The following is a 22,048-nucleotide window of genomic DNA, read 5'->3' as shown; positions in this document are numbered from 1 at the left end:
ACAACTTGGAATTAGCAGTTAAATTCTTCCTATTAAAAGTCAGCACAGCCCAGAATGCCCTAAACCAAAAATTAAAAACCCTCCTTCTTCCTTTCTCCTCATATTTATATTCAACACATCCTTCCTTCTTATTTTGGTATTTATCAATATACCTCCCCATCTGCATATATCACTGGCCCATAACTGCATTTTCACTGTTACCTTTTCCACTGCTAGTCTTATTAAATACCATATTATGTTTGAAGAAAAATAATTTTTAAAAACTTGACCATACATAAGGTGTTTATAACGAGGGCAATAACTTATGCGCAGTATTTGATGTCCCTGGTTGTGGGAAGCAGCGTGCTTTCAGACAACTTTTTTTTTTTTAATATGGGTCACTAGAAGTGCAATCAAGTATAATTTATGGTCAATACTCACCTTATAGCAACCTCATCTTTTGGAAACATGTGAGCGACATGATTATGTTTGGAAAGTTTGGAAACTGTACTATGTCTTGCTCAGTTGATGGTGTGGTCTGGCAGAATAGACTGGAGGTATGCACAATCACCTCTGAGCTGCCCACCTTGGGTTTAAATCTCATCCCAGCTATAAACTATCAAATTGGTGTTATTCCTGCTGTAACCTACAGGGGGCACTATATCGGTAGCAAAGCTGCACCACTTCCACCCAACAAACAACAAACTATGACAACATGAGTAGGGTGCTCATTGATGAGACATCAGTGGTCAGTAGTGAAGCAAAACGAGCATTTGTACATGCAATGATGATTATAAGACAACGATCCCTGCAACACAAATGCTACGGTACGGCTCAATTCAGGACCACAGCATGGTTTTACAAATACACGAACGACTCTCGTAAATCGATATGCTACATCAACCACGTGGCTGAAAGTGCAGTATTGCTGCAAAGTATTCCATTTGTAAGCAGGATGAAGGGCTTAATGCACATTGTTTGATATCTTAAACCAAAATGATCTGCACACAGCTTCTGAAAATTAAATCACTAAAGAGTTTGCTCATCAGCAATAGCACTTCGGAGCCCTACGGTGTGCCCTCTAAGTCTTGTCCACAGTGCCTTCAGAAAGTATTCAAACCCTTTGCTGTGACACTCTCAAATTGAGCTCAGGTACATCCAATTTCCTTTGATCATCCTTTAAATGTCTTTACAACTTGAGTGGAGTTCACCTGTGGCCAATTCAATTGAATGGACATTATTTAGAAAGAAACAGACCTTTCCATATAAGGTCCCACAGTCGATGGTGCATGTCAGAGCAGAAACTCCACCACGAAGTCCAAGGAACTGTCCGTAGAACTCCGAGATAGAATTGTGAGGAGGCATAGTTCTGGAGAAGGGTATAAAACAATGTCGAGCGTGCTGAAAGTTACCAAGACTACAGTGAGCTCCATCATTAGGAAATGTTAAGAATATGGAACTACCCAGTCTCATCCTAGAGCTGGCCATCTGACGAAACTGAGCAACTGGGCAAGAAGGACCATGGTTAGGGAGGTGACCAAGAACCAAATGACCACTCTGACAGAACTACGGAGCTCTAGCCTGAGACGGGAGAATCTGCCAGAAGGACAACAGTCTCATAGCTGCATTTCACAAATCCAGACTTTATGGGAGAGTGGCCTGACAGAAGTCACGCCTGAGAAAAAGGCACATGACAGCATACCTGGGGTTTGCAAAAAGGCACGTGGAAGAATCTGACAACATGAGGCAAAAGATGATGTGGTCTGATGAGATGAAAACTGAACTCTTTGACCTGAATGCAAAGTGCTAAAGTTCTATCCTTATCACATTCCTCTAGCGATTGATCCATCCCCACATCCCCTTCACCTCCTTCCAAATAGCACAGCCCCTCTCTGGAACATTTGGCTCCTTCCAAGGTTCTCCATTGGGAACCCAACATTCCAGGCTTAACGCTTACCTTCAATATCCAATAATTAACTTATCCAATAAATTAGAGAAGGCCATTGGAGATGAACTGCAGCGAACATTACCAAGACTCTTTATCATGGTATACCATTGGTTTCAATAATCACAAAGTTCCTTAAATGTACGAACATTCTATATCATTTTCGATCCCGCACTTCTAGTGTCTTCATCGTGTATTCCTATGACGGTGAGAGAAAATGGCAATACACAAAAACAAGCAGTCCTATCTTAACCAACAATTTCACTTATCCAATATGACAAGCCCCATCTAATCCACCACATACCCCAGTTGATGTCACCTGATCCAGCTGTCAGTTGAGCCCAAATCTCCAAATTTGCAAACAACCTGTCCAATTTCACAGGCTACCTGCCATCCATAGCACATATTAGGTGGTACGGAACCGAGTGGGACATTCCCACACTCATACTCAACAATAACTATTTCCATCTTATCATCCTAGCAAGGCCATGGCATTACAGTAACCTACCAATTCCCCACCTGCATACGATAAAAGCAAAGCATGGTGAGTCGTGACAACGAGGAAAGGTAAGTTTAACAATCGAATTCCTCACTGGGGAGCCCTTTAAAAAAACCAGTAGCCCCTCTGCAGCCATTATAACCAATGCCAATTAAAACACAGGGCTCTTTTCCCAAACTGAAAACCCATAAATCACAGCGGACTAACTGTGGAAGGGGATGCGGGCCTCTCTAGGCCTTTCATAATCCCTCCGTAGCTATCCACAGATATTCCAGTTGGTTTTCTGATGGGTGGTACTCACACCCAGCTCCATGAGGTTTAACCCGTGTCATTAGACCAACCTAGCATGGCAGGTCTCTTTGTGCTGGCTGTCCCAGAGCCTCAGGGAGAGGCTGCTAGGCCACATGCTTGGGCACTAACCTCCTTATTGAGCACCCCTGCAGCACCCTCTTGTTGCATTGAGTAGGGTGCTCACTTTAAGTAGTTAGGCCCTTACTGGCTTTCAGTGGTGCTACCACCAAAGTGCGGTCCCCAATGCCTCCCCCACCCCCCACTGGTCCTCACTGCACACCATTATCGATGCCCAGAAGGAACCATCTCCATTCCCTGGAGGTCTCAAACCCCTCCAGGGTCCAGTGACCACACCAGTCTCTGCAGAATGAAGGTCACCACTGATGGATGGTACTCCAATGGACTGGGGATACCATCTCCACCAGACTCCCAGTGGGACCCAGGTTGTACCACACCCATGGTCAGACACCATGTCCAAATCCTGCCAGTGCAACTCCCCGGCTTCCTGGCACAATGTAATCACCCAGGGAAGCATATACCCTCGTTACCCTCATTTATACTCTCATTAACCATCCCAAACGACACCCCAATTCCCCCTCCTTACAAATTTGCAGTTTTTCCTCCTGAGAGTTTCCTTCCGTATCCATCTTATGCACCTCATGCATTCTCTCCTGCTCATTGAGTTTTGACAAAATGCAAACATCATCCTATTCTTCCAGACTTAAAAATATTTTCACATTTGAGTTTTGAAGCTTCTGAAGTACAAATTTTTTTTTTGAAAAGTCAACAAAATTTAACGTTGTCTCTGGCATGAGATCTATCTTTTCAGAGCAATGAGGTTATGATGCCCTCTCTCAATGTTCTGATGTCCTGGCAGTTGCAAAGCTATGGCATTTACCTTTGAGCTGTGTAAACTAGGTTTAATTCCTGATCCGAATATAAACTGTCAGATTGGTACTTCATAGGGAGGGCTTTTCATTACACCATGTGCCATCTTCAGGGGATGGTAGACTATGTATCCCGTCTTGTAGCATTAGTTGGTGCACATTAAGAATCACGTGGCCTTTCAATGAATAGTTGGTGAGTTATTGCCAGTACCATGAACGAGTTGCAAGAAAATTCTGCCCTTAACTATAGTGGGCACTGCATCAGTTGCACTCCATAGCAATGATGCTAAGAGAAGCCACCGATTGCATATAAGAACAAGAAAGAGCAATCAGTGCTTGCAGAACCCTCACCAGGATGTGTTTTAGTGGTTTTTAAGGCTTTTGTGTTAAAACAAATATGGCGGCTGAACCAAGTGACCGATGACGTCATCATTATTTTTTCTCTCTACCAATTTATCCCTAGATAACTCAATACATTTCATCTTGATTGGATGAAGTTTTGTACTTGTCAAATTATTATGTCATAATGGAGGCACCTATGACATCATCATTAACATATGTTATTCCCCATGGAGAGTTCTTTACAATGAGCCATGTCTCAATTTTTCTATGCAAAGCTTTCGGCGATATGTGCAAAGCTTTTTTTTTGTTTTTTTCCCATGATGGCGCCTCCACCACGTGAGCTATGACATCATAATTATCATTAAAAATTATACAGGAGGAGCTGCACCTATAGTGAATATTTCCTGTCAATCGGACCAACGGTTGCAGAGAAAGTCATATTTATTCTGTGTGGACAAACAGACAGACAAACAAATGAAAAATCGGTCAGAGACCGAGGACTTGCCGGAATGTACTTTTTTTAATCGGCCATTTTGGAACTAAATAATAATACATAAGGACATGGGTTGAATCCCTGCTTGAGAGAATGTCAATCCACTCCCCGCCATCATGGTCGTCTCTCCAACTCACAATCCCACGAGATATGTGGAAAGGACGACCCAAAACCAATTATCTTCTTTTTGATTCGTATATAAACATCATTAAAAGTAAATAATGACCTCTGCCAAAGTTCAAACGACATGGGTTTAATCTCTACATGAGAGAATTCCACATAGCTATTTTGGCGGTGTATAAGCTAACAGATCTGTCTCCATCAATCTTGCCAAGGCCGTAACACCTATCGGCTCAAAATCCTTTTAACTGCTGACTTGGTAGTTTTTACAATGAAGGAAACACGTATCGGGAGTACATACGACATAGCGATTGTGAATGTGACAGCTCTGAGGCATCTTTCGCTTCGCCTCGCAGTGACGGCGAGCGCCAACATGGCGGATGTAAGATTAAAATCTGGCTTCGAGCCCCCTCTCCACACAAAATCTATTCCGGCGAATCTATTCCGGCAAGTAACAAACCAACCAACCAACATACTTGCCAGAATCTATTCCAGCAAGTAACCAACCAACCAACATACTTGCCGGAATCTATTCCGGCAAGTAACAAACGGACAAACAGACAGGGGTGAAAACATAACCTCCATCCACCTTTGGTGGCGGAGGTAACAAAATGAGGATGAAGGTCCCAATGAAAATCCGCCTCATCGCGGCTTCATTTAAACCGTCGAATCCTTCCGCTGTATCACTCCGCCTCACCCCGGCTTTACGCTGCGGTCACGATTCTCAGGTTTTGGGTGACCTTGAGCTTGACCTTGGGCTTAGAGAGTTAAAAATTGGGCACAGTCTATTCCAGGGCAAGGCAAATATGCGTGTAAAGTATGGCGATGCTATGTGCAACGATGTAGACGTAGTACTGCGCCCAAACAGACAGACAAACCAACCAACATACATGCCGGAATCTATTCCGGCAAGTAATGAAAAATCACTCATCGAGTGATACTTGGCAAAAGAGAACAAAGTATAATAGCACTCAGTAGAGCATCCTTTTGACCTCAAAAATAATTGGTGGTTGAATTCAGTTAGCTGATATGCAAAACCTATTCAGATTTCCAGTCAACCGGATGAAAATTGAGGATTTTATAAATATGAAAAAAGTGCTTGGCCTTTGGCTAATGTTGACCTTTTGGTCTACGTTCATCTCAAAAATAGTTGGTGGTTGAATTAAATTCGCTGATATGAAAATCCAATTCAAATTTCAAGTCAATCGAATGAAAATTGAGGATTTTAGAAATTCGTAAAAAAAGTGGTTGACCTTTGGCATATGTTGGACCTTTTGACCTCAAAAATATATAGGATTTTGTGGGACCACGAACTCCGCCATTTGGTGAGGTTTGGTGAAGATCGGTTTAAAATTGCGACCTGTACGCAAGTATAAGTGAGCGGACAAACAAACAAGCACACACACACAAACAAACACACAAACCGGAGTGATCAACATACTTGTCAAAAAAATGTTTTTTGCCAAGTAAGAAACAGACACCAGCAAACAAACAAACAAATGGAATCAAATGCAATACCCTCTCCTCTGGCGAGGGTAATAAAGAGAATAAAATAAAATTATGGCACTTGTTTGAGGGTCTAAAGGCTCTAAACCTTGAAAATGAATGGTTCCCCTCAGATGAACAACTGAATCAGGCAGTCAGTAATCGAAAGGAACTCTTCAGTTTCTCTTTCTATCTTTGTCTCTCTGTCCCTGTCTCCCTCACTCTGATTGCTTGAAGCAATGACTCTGGTCAAATGACTTTATACCGAGCCAATGTGACAGCTCAATATTTTCTTACTTTATTCTTTCCACTAGATATGTGGTCAAAGTATGAGTCATCTGTACACATAAATATACAATGCTGAAAGACTGTCAACCATGGTTCTTCCACTTTTCATTCATTCCTGGAATGGTCTTAACGCCAGTAATTCATTTCCCTGCCACCCTCTGCACTTGAACAGTCATTAAATTCCAAGGTTTATGGTTTGTTTTGCCTGTAATTTTGATTTGAATATTTCATTTTTGTATATTGAAAATCACTTTTTGGGGGACTTTTGTATACCAGCCCACGTTTTATTCCCTTTCATTACCGGACAGGGACAGGGCCGGATTTGGCCCTAGATGGCCCTGTCGTGCCAGCGGGGATGAGTTTGTTTGCGGTGGCAATTCTCAGCCAGGTAAAGCGACTCCCTATGCGGCGATGCAAGTATGGGACAACGCATGAGCAGTGAAACAGCACACGGAGCTAACTAAGGGTCAAGTGCAGTGGTTAACGCAGCGCTTTTCCCATGCGGTCCCCCAAACAAACATGCGAGCGAATCAATGGCAGCCGCCAGGATGTGCTCCAGCTTGCACTCGTTCGCACTTGGCTGTTTAACCCCATCCGGGAAAGCTGCAACGCAGCATTCCTTGTAATAGGTTTTCATGTTGTTGCTATGACTTGGCACACGCATCATTTTAACGCCGTTGTTGCCATTAGAATTGAAGCTAAGTATGTCAACATGATTGACACTGTGACTCTTCTGTAAGCCAAATTAAGAAATCTAATGTGACAGCTGAAAACATAATTTCCACCTCGTTGTTGTTGTGAAAGCAACCCAGGAGGAATCTATTTCTTATGTCCACATGAGAAAATAATGGTAATTCACACTCGGTTAAAATTTCTACCATATTTGCCAATATAATACATGAAGGCCCCTTGTTTGATAATAACTTCTAATAAATGTAATTATTATTGTCAATAATAATGATTATAATATACTCTTGGTGGATATCCCTTGGCGTTTTTCCTTAAAGGAATGCCACATATTTTTTGCAAGAGACTGGCATGACATTCCACTTGTGATTCCCATTTTGTGTGGTATATTGTCAATCAGCAGGATTATTTTGTCATCTCAGACAATGGAAGCAATGATCATGTTGGCTGTGGGTTGGGTGCAAAATATATTCAGTGGCAGTGATATGTTGTGCTTCAATTGAATGGACTAGCATCAGCCCACCTTCGGTAGGCAATATTAAGTGGTGATATTTCCACAAAGTGATGTTTTCTGGGACACATTGTAATCATATTTGGCCTTGCTGGACGATACAGTAGAGCTTTCGTGATGCAAAATGCAAAAAATGTAAAATATACGCAGTGTTCATTTATTCCTGGGACACACAGTACACATGAAATTATTTTTGGGACATACCAGGAGTGGGTACTCCGCTGGTATATATATTGTAATCTCATAATATAATGGAGTTCATCCCTATTTGACTATTTGTATGTATGTATATATATATATATATATATATATATATATATATATATATATATATATATATATATATGTGTTGAATGTTAAAGGTAAAGGTAATATATATATACATATTTGTATGTGTATATATACATATTTGTATGTATATATATATATATATATATATATATATATATATATATATATATATATATATATATGTATATATATATATATATATATATATATATATATATATATATATATATATATATATATATATATATATATACACATACAAATAGCCAAATATGCATGAACTCCATTATATTTATGAGATTACAATATGTTTTCAGGATTCCTTTGAAGAAGCCACTTTACCAGTTCCAGGATGAACATAATGTTGGCTGGATCTGTAATTGACAGTTTGAGAAGTTTGTGACATGTTGCCAGCAGTTGCTGCAGATATTTCATTAAACTTAATACAGTGATGCTCCAAGAATAATGCCTCAACCTGGGCAATAGTTTGTGAACCAAAACAAAGCCCTTCCAACCCGATAAATGCAACATGGCTAGGTTTGCATGGACCCCGATAAATGCAATACTTGTGGCCATGCAGACCTAATAAGTTGGCAGGTAAAGGTAAAGGTACAGGTAAAGGTAAAGGTAATATTGCGTGGTATGTCATCCCAATGAGCTCACAACAAGGGCGAAACCATGGTCGGCATCTCCACTGTCCTTTACTTGTGGCCTTTAATTCCTCGGCCAATAAAATAGACTCAAATGTGGCAAAAGCCATTTGGAAATTGAGGCATCTGGAAGTTGTGCGCACGCAAACATGGCATATAATGCCATGTTGCCTTCATCGGGTTGGAATAAAGAGCTTGTTTTAGTTTTACTATGACGCCCAACTGCAACCCCACCTCCTGGCTGATGTGTAACAAGGCGGAGACAATGTGCTCGTGTGTCAGACACCATTGTTGTTCGTAGTTTGCGCAGCTTCGGTTGTTATGGGACGGGGTCTGTGCATTGCTGCTCCCTCAAGCAAGTGGGTTTAATACATATATGTTTTATGTTTATATATGATTACATATACATCTATGTATATATAATATATATATATATATATTGTTACGTTTGTGGGGGTAGGGGAATGAAATACCTTGGTATAAATCGAATCGTATAAATATAAATTTATACGATAGAATCGTATAAATTAGCATGCTCTGAGTGCTGCGAAGAAGAAGAACCCACCTTAATGTAACAAAATAGGGAATCTGTATAAAATAAGATCGTATATGTGTCTCCATATGAGGGGTGGAGCTATGCTAATTAGGTGGGGCTTAAGGATAAGCACTAGTGTGTAATTGCCCTGTGATTTTCCCTTCGTTGTTATTGCATCAAAAAGGGCTGCCGTTACAATAACTTTAACTACAGTCACACTGTAAATGGACTCATTCGCTCACAACGCCGCCAGGGATAACCAACACCCAGCACATTTGTCGATCGTGCCAGTCAAGCCCCGTCTCACAGCCTTCGACGTCATCCGAACATTCCCTAATGGAGATTAGACTCCGCCACCGATGACTCGTAATGAGGCCATGCCCGGCCTTCGTGATTGGTGGAGGCATGATGGGATGATTGAGTGGAGCTTGTTGATTGGACAGAGTGTGACGTCATCGTGGAACATTCGAGAGTGAAAGGGAAAAAATACGCGGTCGCGCCATCTTGCTCTCTTTTGGTCCTGCCTTTGAAAGTGGGCAGTCACATTTCTTCCTTGTTCCGGCTCGGTCGCGGGCGTGTGGTCTTTGGTTCGTGTGCGCTCTTGGGAAAGGGCTGGTGAGAAACAGCGGTTCGGGACAGTCAGGAACTAGAAGGCACGGATCAACTTCAAGGAGCGTGACTCCACGCCATTTTGTGCGTTTCCCGTGCGGTGGTTTGGAGGTGACGAGCGACCAGCACGCCTTACCAGCCATTTGGGGATGCAAAGCTGAGTGCCAACTGATTACCAAAGCATTATTTGTTTAATTTTACTTTCGTTTTGTGCTGATGCAGTCAGAACTGATTTCGCTGCAGTCTTGTGCTGATGAACTGTTGCCCATTCTAACTTTACTTTCAACTGGTCACTTCAGCTTTGTAAATTTTCCCGTGTTTTGAAATGGTCCATAATTATCCCTTTGCCCAAGCATTCCCGAGTGAGTTGCCTAAGTTATTATAGACCAGTTGCGCTCACATCCATAATTATGAAATCTATTGAACATCCAGTTTTACTGTACCAGAAATCTGTTCTTCCTGCTTCATTTGACCCTGCTCAGTTTGCCTATCGCTGTAATCGTTCAGTTGATGATGCTGTTTCACTAGCTCTCCATCACGTGTTAAACAATCAAGATAAACATACACCGACCTATGCTAGATCACTTTTCTTGGATTTTAGCTCTGTGTTCAATACCATTTCACCTCACAAACTCCATTGTAAACTCCAGGAACTTGGTCTTGATGGTTCGATGTGGAACTGGATTTTGGATTTTCTTTTAGACAGACCACAGGTGGTCAAAATTGGTTTGAAAATTTCTGAGATGATCACCCTAAACACCGGAGCACCTCAGGCCTGTGTTTTATCCCCGATGGTATATTCATTGTTCACTCATGATTGTGTCGCATCATCTGATAGCTCACTGGTGGTGAAATTTGTAGACGACATGGCCGTTGCAGGTCTGATTCTCAACAGTGATGAAAGTGATTACCGTAATCAAGTTTAAAAACTTGTGGAACGGTGTTGTTTAAACAATCTCAAACTCAACGTCATGAAGACAAAGAAAATTATCATTGACTTCCGGAAAAACAAAACTCCCGTTCAACCCTTGGATATTCACAATGCTGAAGTTGAGATTGTCACTTCTTTCAAATTTTTAGACATATATATTTCCAATGGCCTTAAGTGGGAGATAAACATCAATCACTTTTGTTCTTTCGGTTGTTCTTTCTGAAAGCAACGGTTGTTCTTTCTGAAAGCAACGGTTGTTCTTTCTGAAAGCAACGGTTGTTCTTTCTGAGAAGGTTGAAAAGTTTTGGTGTTGACCATCCTGTGATGACCAGGTTCAATTGCGCAATGATAGAGAGTGTCCTTATACTGTTTTTCAATGTTTGGTATGGCAGCTCGATGCGGGATGACCGATCCCAACTCAACAGTATAGTAAAAACTGCTTGTTAAATTATTGGGCGCATTCTGCCTCCCAGACAAGTAGCGAAAAGCGTGAAAGCTATCGTCCGAGATGAGATTCACCAGCGCGTGACATTTTTAGGATTCTCCATTCGGGTAAACACCATTGTTCCATCAAAAACAACTGTAATCACTTGCACGACAGCTTTTACCCAGCTGCAGTCCGCACCCCTAATTTAATCTGTGTCTAAAGTTTTGTGAGCATCAAAAGCTTGGTTGTGGATATTTTTAGAAATGCCACATTTCATTTTCTTATTTCATTTCATTTCTAAAATGTTGTTTTAAGGCTCTCTATTCACAATTAATCTATATCTTTTTCAATTCAATTTTTTCAGCACGCACTGTCAAAGCACTTATCACTGTATGTTTGTCGCAAATATATGACAATAAATTCATTATTATTTATATATATATATATATATATATATATATATATATATGTATATATATATATGTATATATATATATATATATATATATATATATATATATATATATATATATATATGCAGGATGATCCAAAAGTAAAGGTGAAGTATTGTTTTCATAAATGTTAAGTAGAGAGGAAATGTTTCATTAATGAATCAAAATTGCATTGTGTACCTGTGAAATGTTTATTTTGTGCTTTATATCAATGAAATAAACTCGTAAATGTCAGTGCCTGAAATGTTTTCCTTCACAAGATATTCCTGGTAATTATTGTCAGTGACAGATCTGCAAAAACGTGTTTAAAAGTTGTCTGCTATTTAACTAAAATTGTGCTGTTTTTCAATTACAATCGACATCAAAGTCATAGTTATTTGTTTTTATAAACAACAACATTTTTGTAGCCCGGGATATAACACTAGCATGTATATCAACTTGGTAACACTTATGTAGTTCTCATTTTACAACCGGTGAGATCCAATATCTCTTTCAGAAAACTGCTAATCTTTCAGGAAACTGCTTGTATATTCTGCTAATCTGAAAGAGAAAGGAACATCAAAGTCAAAACTAAAGACAGCAAAACAATTAATGACAAGAGAGAGAATTTAACAATGTTGAGCCTCATTGGATTATATATAATACAGTAGATCTGAGAACCAGCAAATACTCACTCACCCACTTATTTACTCACTGACACACATTGCTTCTAGAAAGGGTGTGGCTCAGAAGGAAATGGATGAACACTCCCTCAGGACAGAGGTTAAAAAAAAAATTGGTCTCAGGCTTTAGGTGACACCTTTCGACATTTTGCAGAATAAAATTTCAGATTAGAAGATAAATAGTGTTTTTAATTTTGCATTGTAAAAATTACGGAATTTTTCATCAACAGTGGCTTAGCATGTATGATATAGATTGCAGCATATCTCTAACTTGGACATAATACACATTTAAGGTTAAAAAAGAAATATGATTGAATTATGGATTAAAATGTTATTGTTACATAAGACAACTTTGTCGAATTGTTCGCCTATTGGACACAATATTAAAGTTTGTTTTCATGCTCACTCACTCACTGAAATTCGTTGGCAGGATCCATCCATGTAGGATGAAGTCATCAGCACCTTGGGTTTCTGAATTTGTTTGAATGGCTGGCTGATTATTCCAATCCTTGAGGAGATTTCACGGTTGCACATGTTGCAAATATAATTCTGTCGCCTCATTCCACCAATATTTCTCCTTTTAGCCTTCTTTTTCGTTGTATCCACCTTGTATTTCTCATTTGCAATTATTGCTCCTTGGTCAAGAGCCTCCAGGAGCTGCAGTTATTCAGAAGCTATTTCCAGTTACGTTTCTTGATATTGAAATTGTCAAGGTCTCTTTTCAGGACATCCTCGTCGCGTAGCTCTGGATGCCCAATTTCATTGGTCTTGGTGCATTTTCAAGCTCACCATTCAGGATGTCCTTTGAGATGCATCAATTATTATTCACAAGGTCGGTGTGACCAACCCATCGTAAATGTCTTTTCCTCATGATAGTGCTTAGGGGTGACATTTTGGACTTCTCAAGGATAGTCGTGTTTGGAATTTTGTCAAACCACTTCACCTCGATGATGCAGCAACTACAGTTAGACTATGGGATGTCCGCTCGTATCGTTCAGTCTTGTGGTCCAGTCATGGGGGGAAGATGAAATTTGGTTTAAAGTGAAGCTAATATATGTGTCATCACTATTATACCTTATCCCACATCCAGAAGTTGCACATTCGCGAAGGGTGCGGGCTCAAAATTTTGGGGGTAAACAAGGATTTAAGGGCATGCATCGTCACTTCAGACCAAAATGTTGTTTTTCTACTTGTGTGCTCTGTATTTATTTAACCATTTTAAAAATATTAAATATGCAACTGGTGTATTTTTATTACAAATATACACATCTGGGTAATAGAAAACGTAATGTGCACAAAAAAATAATGACCTGATAAGAAAGGAATTATCAAAGTTGGTATAATTATATATAAAATATGTTCTGGACTATTTTGATGTAGAGTGTAATGTTGTGTGATGTAAATATGACAGTAGACTCAACAGAGTCGGTTGACAGTTATCTACATGGTCTTTGTATTTTATTCAGGAGTTACTATGCTTGTGAATCGTACATAGTTTGGAAACATGTGGAGAAACTTTGTATTTGAAAGTTTGATTACACAGGGAATATTTTATGTACAGTAGCCTGTTTTGCGAATGAATTATGATTTTTTTTTAAAGCTAATGCCCAATAAGGTCTGGTTTACAATACATATATATTGCATCAAATGTTATATTTTAAATACTTTTACAATTTGAATATTTTTATAAATATTAAATTTAAAAATAAAATAAAAATTAATATTATTAAAATTAAAAATATTAAATACAAACCACGGTGCTATTGTTTTACTTCACATATACAGTCACGTGAAAAAGTAAGTACACCCCATGTAAAGTTTTGACTTTTTCAACATATTTCAACATACAGCTATTTGATCTTCATTTCAACAATATTGATAGATAAATGTGATATAATATAACAAATATCATGAAACATTTACATTTTGTAGTCCATTGTATAATTTAAATAAACATAAATGCAAATTTCGCATGTGGAAAAAGTAAGGACACCCCTACATTTATCACTACTTCAAATACCTAAAATTAGAATCAGGTGCACCACCTCAGGTGCAAATGATTAGAACATCGTTAGAGAGGATCTTGGAGGAACCTGTCTTATTTAAACGTCAGACATTTCGTTTGGTTTGCTCTTTGTTGTTGAAGTGTGTGGCGTCACCATGCCGAGATCAAAAGAGCCCTCTGAGGCCTTCTGAAAGAAGGTTAGAGATGCCTACGAGTCTGGGAAGGAATTTAAAAATATCTCCAAACAATTTGAAATCAATCATTCGACTGTCCGGAAGATCATCTACAAGTGGAGAAGATTCCAAACAACTGCCAACTTGTTCAGGCCAGGCCGCCCCAGAAAGTTCAGTCTGAGAGCAGACCGCAAGATGCTGAAAGAAGTCTCGAAGAACCCCAGAATGTCATCACGGGACCTACAGGTAGCTCTTGCCACTGTTGATGTCAAAGTGCACGAGTCTACCATGAGAAAGAGGCTGCACAAATTTGATATACATGGGAGGTGTGCCAGGAGGAAACCGTTGCTGTCCAGAAAGAACATCAGGGCAAGACTAAAGTTTGCCAATGAACACCTCGGCAAAGACCAGCACTTCGGGAACAATGTGCTCTGGACAGATGAGTCAAAGGTAGAGCTATTTGGCCACAGTACCAGAAGACATGTTTGGCGAAAACCAAAGACAGCATTTGACCACAAGAACCTGATACCAACTGTAAAGCATGGTGGTGGAAATATTATGGTCTGGGGTAGCTTTGCTGCATCAGGACCTGGGCAGCTCACCATCATAGAATCCACTATGAATTCTTCATTGTACCAGAGGGTGCTTGAGGATAATGTGAGGCTATCTGTCGGAAAGTTGAAGCTCAACCGAAGGTGGACCTTGCAACATGACAATGACCCTAAATATATGAGTAAATCCGCCAAGGAATGGCTGAAAAGAAAGAAATGGAGGGTTCTGGAATGGCCAAGTCAAATCCCGGATCTAAATCCCATCGAGATGTTGTGGGGGGATTTGAAATGAGCTGTGCATGCAAGAAACCCCTCAAACATCGCACAGCTGAAAGAATTCTGCATGGAGGAGTGGGTAAAAATTTCTCCCAGTCGATGTCAGAGACTGGTAGACAGTTATAAGAAAGGCCTACTTGAGGTTGTTTCTGCCAAAGGAGACAATACCACCTATTAGAGCCAAGGGTGTACTTACTTTTTCCACATGCGAAATTTCCATTTATGTTTATTTAAATTATTCAATGGACTACAAAATGTAAATGTTTCATGATATTTGTTATATTATATCACCTTTATCTATCAATATTGTTGAAATGAAGATCAAATAGCTGTATGTTGAAATATGTTGAAAAAGTCAAAACTTTACATGGGGTGTACTTACTTTTTCACGTGACTGTATATCATGTATAAAAACATGGCTAATTTAATACATGGTAGCTGTCTGCTCAACTTTATTAGTGGTTAGAACTTATGCAGCCCCCCCCTAAGTGAAGGTGGAAAGTGTTAAGGCGTTGCTCATGCCTACTGTAAGTTTTCCAAGTTATACTGCTGCACAGTAGCAGGTTAAGGATGCAGGCTTTATACAACTTCATGTTGGTCATGATCGTCAGTCACTTGTTGTCTTGAACACGTTTATTCAGTGTCACAAAAGTAGCAGAAGCTTTACCAATGTGAGTGCAGATTTCCGCATTTAGTTGGGCATTGTCAGTTACTACAACTTTATTGAGATTGGTACCACCAATACAGATGTGAGGGGCTTGCTTCGTATCACTACAGTTTTCTTCAAACTAGCGGTTAACCCAAACGATTTTCAAGCAGCTGAAAAGTCATTACACATGGCTTGAATGTCTTGCTCAGTGAGTGCACAAAAGATGGCATCGTCAGCAAGCAGACGCTCACAAATAGGAATTTTCTGCACCTTTGACTTGGCACGTAGTCTTGTTCGGTTGAATAGTTTGCCATCACTCCTTGTATGGAAAACAATACTGTCTGTGGCACACTTTATACGTCGAGAAAGGAATATGCCAAAATGGGTGGGTGCCAAAACATCTTTGTTACACAGTATTATTTTAAATAGTAGAGTGACTTGAGTGGATAGCCTGGTGTTGGCTTAGCGGTTTGGGTGCTGGCTTGGAATCCTAGGATCCTGGGTTCGAATCCGGGTTGATCGCTGAATTATTGCCAGGGGGGTTGACTTAGCCTGTCATCCTTCTGAGGTCGGCAACTTGAATACCTGTGTGTCGCATTCCTTGTGTGTCACAAGAGGCGACTAACAGGGTTGGTGGCAGGAAGGGCATCCGGCCATAAACCATTGCCTCAAAAAGGGGACCACGGTGCCTGAAAAAGGCGAACCCCTGCTCTGTGGGGAAAAATGGCCTCTAATGGTGGGGTTTTTTTTTGTGACTTGAGTGCGTAGCCTGGTGTTGGCTTAGCGGTTTGGGTGCCGGCTTGGAATCCTAGGATCCTGGGTTCGAATCCGGGTTGATCACTGAATTATTGCCAGGGGGGTTGACTTAGCCTGTCATCCTTCTGAGGTCGGCAACTTGAATACCTGTGTGTCGCATTCCTTGTGTGCCACAAGAGGCGACTAACAGGGTTGGTGGCAGGAAGGGCATCCGGCCATAAATCATTGCCTCAAAAAGGGGACCACGGTGCCTGAAAAAGGCGAACCCCTGCTCTGTGGGGAAAAATGGCCTCTAATGGTGGTTTTTTTTGTGACTTGAGTGGATACCCATATTTCATACAGTTGCCTACATTCCATCATGAAGTGTTTTCTTCTTATTATTCTTTTTCTCCTGGTTGGTCTGCCTTCTTCAATCCTGAATGTTATTGCAGAATTTGGTTTGTTGTGCTCGCGTGTGAGTCACAAGAGCAAGGTGCATGTTGCATGGAACTTACTTATGGCCTCTCATCAAATACAGATGAAAGACAGTGCTGTCATCACTTCAAGGGATATTTCATTCCAAGCCTTCACCATCCTGGGAAAGAAGGAATATTATTGATAATTGGTCCTCCATTGTGGAATCTGATAACTAAGTGCATGCACATGTCTTGTTGGTCCTCCTAAAGAAGTATGATCAAACCATCATAGGCCCGATTGTAGGAAAGTTCTCCAGTCCCAGCCAGAAAAATGTACCGTTTACTGTGAAAGGCAACCAGGTTGTTATATATCTTGTACATTATCACCAAACTGAGTTTTTCTCCATGTTGTTAATGAGCTGTCCAGCCAAGTTGCTCTCGCATTGCTGACACCATTGAAGTGTTTTGGTAACAATTTAGTGTGTACCTGGCTGCTCATAATTGTACCATTTCAAGTAGGAATGTGCATTTCTTCATGAAAGGGTCACATGCAGTCACTCCCTATTCTACCAAAGGTCTGCAAAGGGCTTTGGATGCGTTTGCCTTCAGGTTTGTAGAGTTGATGCGCAAGTTATGTCTCATGAAAGCAAAGGTGTTACCTTTTTTGACATACAATTGAGAAGTGCTTGTTCTATTTCAGGTCACACCTGATGGTAATAACCGGCGAAGCCGGTGTTGTGAATGACCGCGTATTATATTGAAAAGCCAGATTTTGCTGGATCCTTTGAGAATTTCGAAGCGTTGACGCACAAAATCGCTCCATGGAGGCCGCCATCTTGCGGATGCGGAAGTATGCATAAAGAACTGCGAAAAGGTTCAATCGAGCCTTTGGCTTCGATGGCTCATTGCGGCTTTGCAGTCGGGTCATATTACCAAGATATGTTGTAAGAGTCACATAATCAAATATTATGTTGTTCATAATATACTGGTGTTCTATGCTGGCCCATTTTATGGTAATTGTGACAATTTTGCAATTTTAGGTGTTCAGTTCCATCATCGTCTGCAGCCTATGCAGCCAACTTGTTGAGGTATTATTTAGCAGTCATTCAATCATGTGCAATGTCAATAGCAGCCATCATGTAAATAACAAGACCCAATCACGTCTCTCACCCATAATTGGAGGGAATAATTAATCTGCCCTTACCTAATCAATAATTATCCAAGGTAGCTAGGATTATCAACTAAATTAACTCCTCTCGTGCTCTTCCAGCCAAAGAAAGATACATAAAGCAACCAAGAAAAGGTGCACATGGTAAGCCCTTTGCTTCTTCAAACTTTATCCAAGTTTCTCTACAGCTACTATTCACAAGTAGTATATACTTAATAATCCAAATGCTACACACCTCCCTCAGCTGCCGGACCAGTTTCATCACTTGGTGGCGAATCACAAGTGACAGCGTAGAAAGTAATGTGCAAAACCGAGGCTCCCAAGCATGTACCACGTGCAATGTCAATAACTAGAAAGCATCTGGAAATGCAAAGCATGTCCACGTCTGTTTGCGTTCGGATGTCTTCTCTTTCTTCCATATGCTCAAAATAACGAAAGCAGTTGTAAAAAAAAATACAAAATTAAAATTGATGATTTTATGCAACCTTGACCTTTGTCCTTTTGACCTAAAAAAAACCCAATCGACTCCTACCTTTTGATTAGTGAACCAATTCAGTGACCCGATTTGCAAATTCTTTCAATTTCAGGTCAATCGGGTGAAAATTGGTGATTTTACGCAACCTTGACCTTTGACATTTTGATTTAAAAAAACCCAAAACAATTGGCTTGTAGATTTTGATTGGTGAATCAATTCAGTGACCCAATATGCAAATTCTTTAAATTTCAGGTCAATTGGATGAAAATTGATCAAATTATGTGATGCTGTCCTCTGACCCTCTGACCAAATTATGAATTTTCCTTCTCCGTATTATCATAATAAAGCTTTGTTGAAAATTTGATGACAAAACACAAATGGTAAATTTAAATTTCAGGTCAATTGGATGAAAATTGATGATTTTAGGTGATGATGACCTTTAACCTTTTGACCAAATTATTAATTTTTCTTCTCCATATTATCATAATAAAGCTTTGTTGAAAAATTGATGACAATAGCTCAAATGGTAAAAAAGGTTATGGCCCGACACACACACACACACACACACACACACACACACACACACACACACACACACACACACACACACACACACACACACACACACACACACACACACACACACGTGATTCCAAAACCCCGTCCCCTGCACACAAGACCCATTCATGTCTAATTCACCCATAATTGGTGGGAATAACCAATCATCTCTCACCTCATCAATTACCCCAGATGGCTTGGATTATCAAATTAAGGGTTTACCTTGTGTAGCTTTTCTTGGTTGCTTTTTCGAGCTTTCGTTGGCCAGAAAAGCATGGAGGGAGTTAATCTATTTGATAATCCAAGCCACCTGGGGTAATTGATGAGATGAGAGTTGGTTGGATATTGCCCCCAATCAAGGGTGAGACGTGATTGGGACTTGATATATATATATATTCAACAAACAGGAATAAATTCCTGCATGGGGCTCATGTGAAAAAAATCTTAGTAAACCCGGGCCTCAAACCCAAAGACCTCATTGGGTTACCTGATGACAGCCCACTGAGCTATTGAGTCTTCGGAATATCCTCAGAAATCTCTCACACTACTGCAAGCTCTCACACTAACATGTGTGTATATGTATGAATGATCGTTTTAAGGCCATTTTCCCCGCTGGAGTGGGGGTTAGCCTTGCGGGCCCCATGACAATAATGGTTCCCTGTTTGGGGCAATGTTTTTATGGCCGGATGGCCTTCCTGACGCCAACCCTTAGTCACCTCTTACGATGCGCAGGGATACGGTGTACCTATTCTAAACTGGGGTACACACCGGGAATCGCGTGTATATGTATGGATGTACATATGTGTGTGTGTGTGTGTGTGTGTGTGTGTGTGTGTGTGTGTGTGTGTGTGTGTGTGTGTGTGTGTGTACATACATAAGGGTTGAAACATATCTCTCACCTGCAATTGGAAGAAGCAATTAAACATGTATCAGCATATCAGAAGCCTCCACCAGTGACTGAAATTATATAATTATAATGAGAATTGCCCAACTTGTCAAAAACAGCTGCAAATAAGCAAGCTCATTCGCATTTTCCATCCAACTTGAGTCATTCAACAGCAAAAACATTGACACGTGGCACAAATTTAGTTTATGTGCATGATCTTTGCCTTCCAAACTTTTTAAAATAAATGTCAAACATGATGACTCCATCCTTTACTCCTATCCCAACTCTCTCTCTGATCTGCAGTGACTTCAACTGTCACCATTCTAGCTGGTTGGTTGGCAGGACTAACACTGATGCCAAAGTTATTGTAACCACGAACTTTTGGCATTTGGTGACACTTCTGGCATCACTCGATCTGTTATAATCCCAAACCTACATTTCCCCTACTGGCTACCACTCCCTGCTTGATTTGATAATGTCCACCTTTTCATGAAGCCTTTCCTGCTGTTCCTCTGGTCTCCTTGTCTTCTCATTTTTTGTTTCCCTGGTGTTCTTCAGGTATCCACCAAGGCACAGTCTTGTCTGGCAGTTGAATCGGGCAGACTGGTTTGAGCTGCAGTCCACCATCTCTTCCACTGAATGATCCACTATCTCTTCATCTCTGGACGTAAACAATTCCTTGGACTCATTTCTCAAGAAAATACAGAAATACATGTGGAAGAAGAGGAGAACCCATTATTAATATTAGTATTATTACTGTTATTATTACCACTTTAACAGAAGTGGATGGAGGTTATGTTTTCACCCCTGCAAGTTTGTCTGTCTGTCTGTGAGCAGGATATTCAAAACGGTTTTTTTTTTTTTTTTTTTTTTTTGTATACAAGATCGAGGCTCGTGAAAGAGCCAACATTAATCACACAAAAAGTCAAACCGACACATAAAACACAAAATAAGGGGAGCGGTAGACAAGATTGGGAGAGAGGGGGAAGGAACAAACACAACATTTGAGAGCAGGGACATCGGGAGATCTGTGGGAGGGAGAGGGCTTGGGGGGAGGTGGGAGAGGTATAAAACATATGGACGGATTCAGGAGAAACTTGGTGGACATGTTGGGAGTTTGACCAGGACAAATTGATTTCATTTTCGTGCAGTTCCAGATCCGGATACAAGGAAGTTTTAATCTTTCAAGTGATTTGTTATCATTGAGAGATGGGGCCAAAAACTACATAGAGCACGGTATTCAAAAAGTTGTGGATGGAATACGACGAAGCTTGGTGGATGAGTTGGTTAGGTGACAAGAACAAGCCGATTCGATTTTGATTCAGGTCCTGATCCAGATGCGGCCTATTCGTGGGATACAAAACGTAAACTGTTCAACCTGGCGGAGGTATGCACTCTACCGAATGCCGTTCTCATGTTATGTCATGTATCCATCTGCATGCGTGTGTGTGCTTGTGATTGTGATTTGTGTTCCAGTTCCTCCTTTAACCCCAGACAATGCAGCAAAATATAATTTTACATGAACTAGAGAAATACCCGTGCTACGCACGGGTGGGAGGCCAGAAGCAAACAGGCAATGCAGATACAGTGAATGCTAAAGCATGAAACCAATAAATTCCACATTCCTGTAGCACCTTCAGTCGCAGTCAGAAATGGACAGCAAGTTCGTGAAGGACTTCCATGAAAAACGTACCTGTTCGCAAACAAACGGGTACGTTCATGTATAGAAACATCGATCGTGGGTCCGTGGCGAATCTGCATATGGTGATCCGCGAATTCACGTTTAGAAAGTAGAAACCGTCACGGCATTCCGTCATTTACTTGAACTCGATATCTTTTTCCATTCCAAACAGCATAACTCCAATCACAAATGAAATAACATTAACATAAACAAGTACAAAGAGTTTTAATTAAAACAAAAGCCACGTCGATGTTACACAATGCCTAGATGCAGCTGTGCCTATAACGTCGATGTTATAGGCACAGGACATTCCTATTGATTCGATTACTTGATGTTATTTTTGTGCAAAGTGAAAATATATCTCGGCAATTTCCCGTGTGTGGCGACGAAT

General features: G+C 40.4%; 1 protein-coding gene and 1 long non-coding RNA gene across 3 annotated transcripts in view; one reads left to right on the top strand and one right to left on the bottom strand.

Moving 5' to 3' along the window:
* Positions 1 to 22,048, bottom strand: part of LOC137436711 (leucine-rich repeat transmembrane protein FLRT3) — a 97,216-nt gene that overhangs the window by 21,087 nt on the left and 54,081 nt on the right. The gene's annotated exons all lie outside the window — the stretch shown is intronic.
* Positions 8,774 to 22,048, top strand: part of LOC137436704 (uncharacterized) — a 150,898-nt gene continuing 137,623 nt past the window's right edge. The window contains exons 1-2 of the long non-coding RNA XR_010986354.2: positions 8,774 to 8,827; positions 20,535 to 20,643. This is a non-coding gene — a long non-coding RNA (uncharacterized LOC137436704). The remainder of the gene's footprint in view (positions 8,828 to 20,534; positions 20,644 to 22,048) is intronic.

The sequence above is a fragment of the Myxine glutinosa genome, chromosome 1, assembly GCF_964187855.1.
Source record: "Myxine glutinosa chromosome 1, kmMyxGlut1.1, whole genome shotgun sequence".
NCBI lineage: Eukaryota > Metazoa > Chordata > Myxini > Myxiniformes > Myxinidae > Myxine > Myxine glutinosa.
Note: the sequence above shows the minus strand (reverse complement) of the source record. Positions and strands in the feature narration are given on the sequence as shown.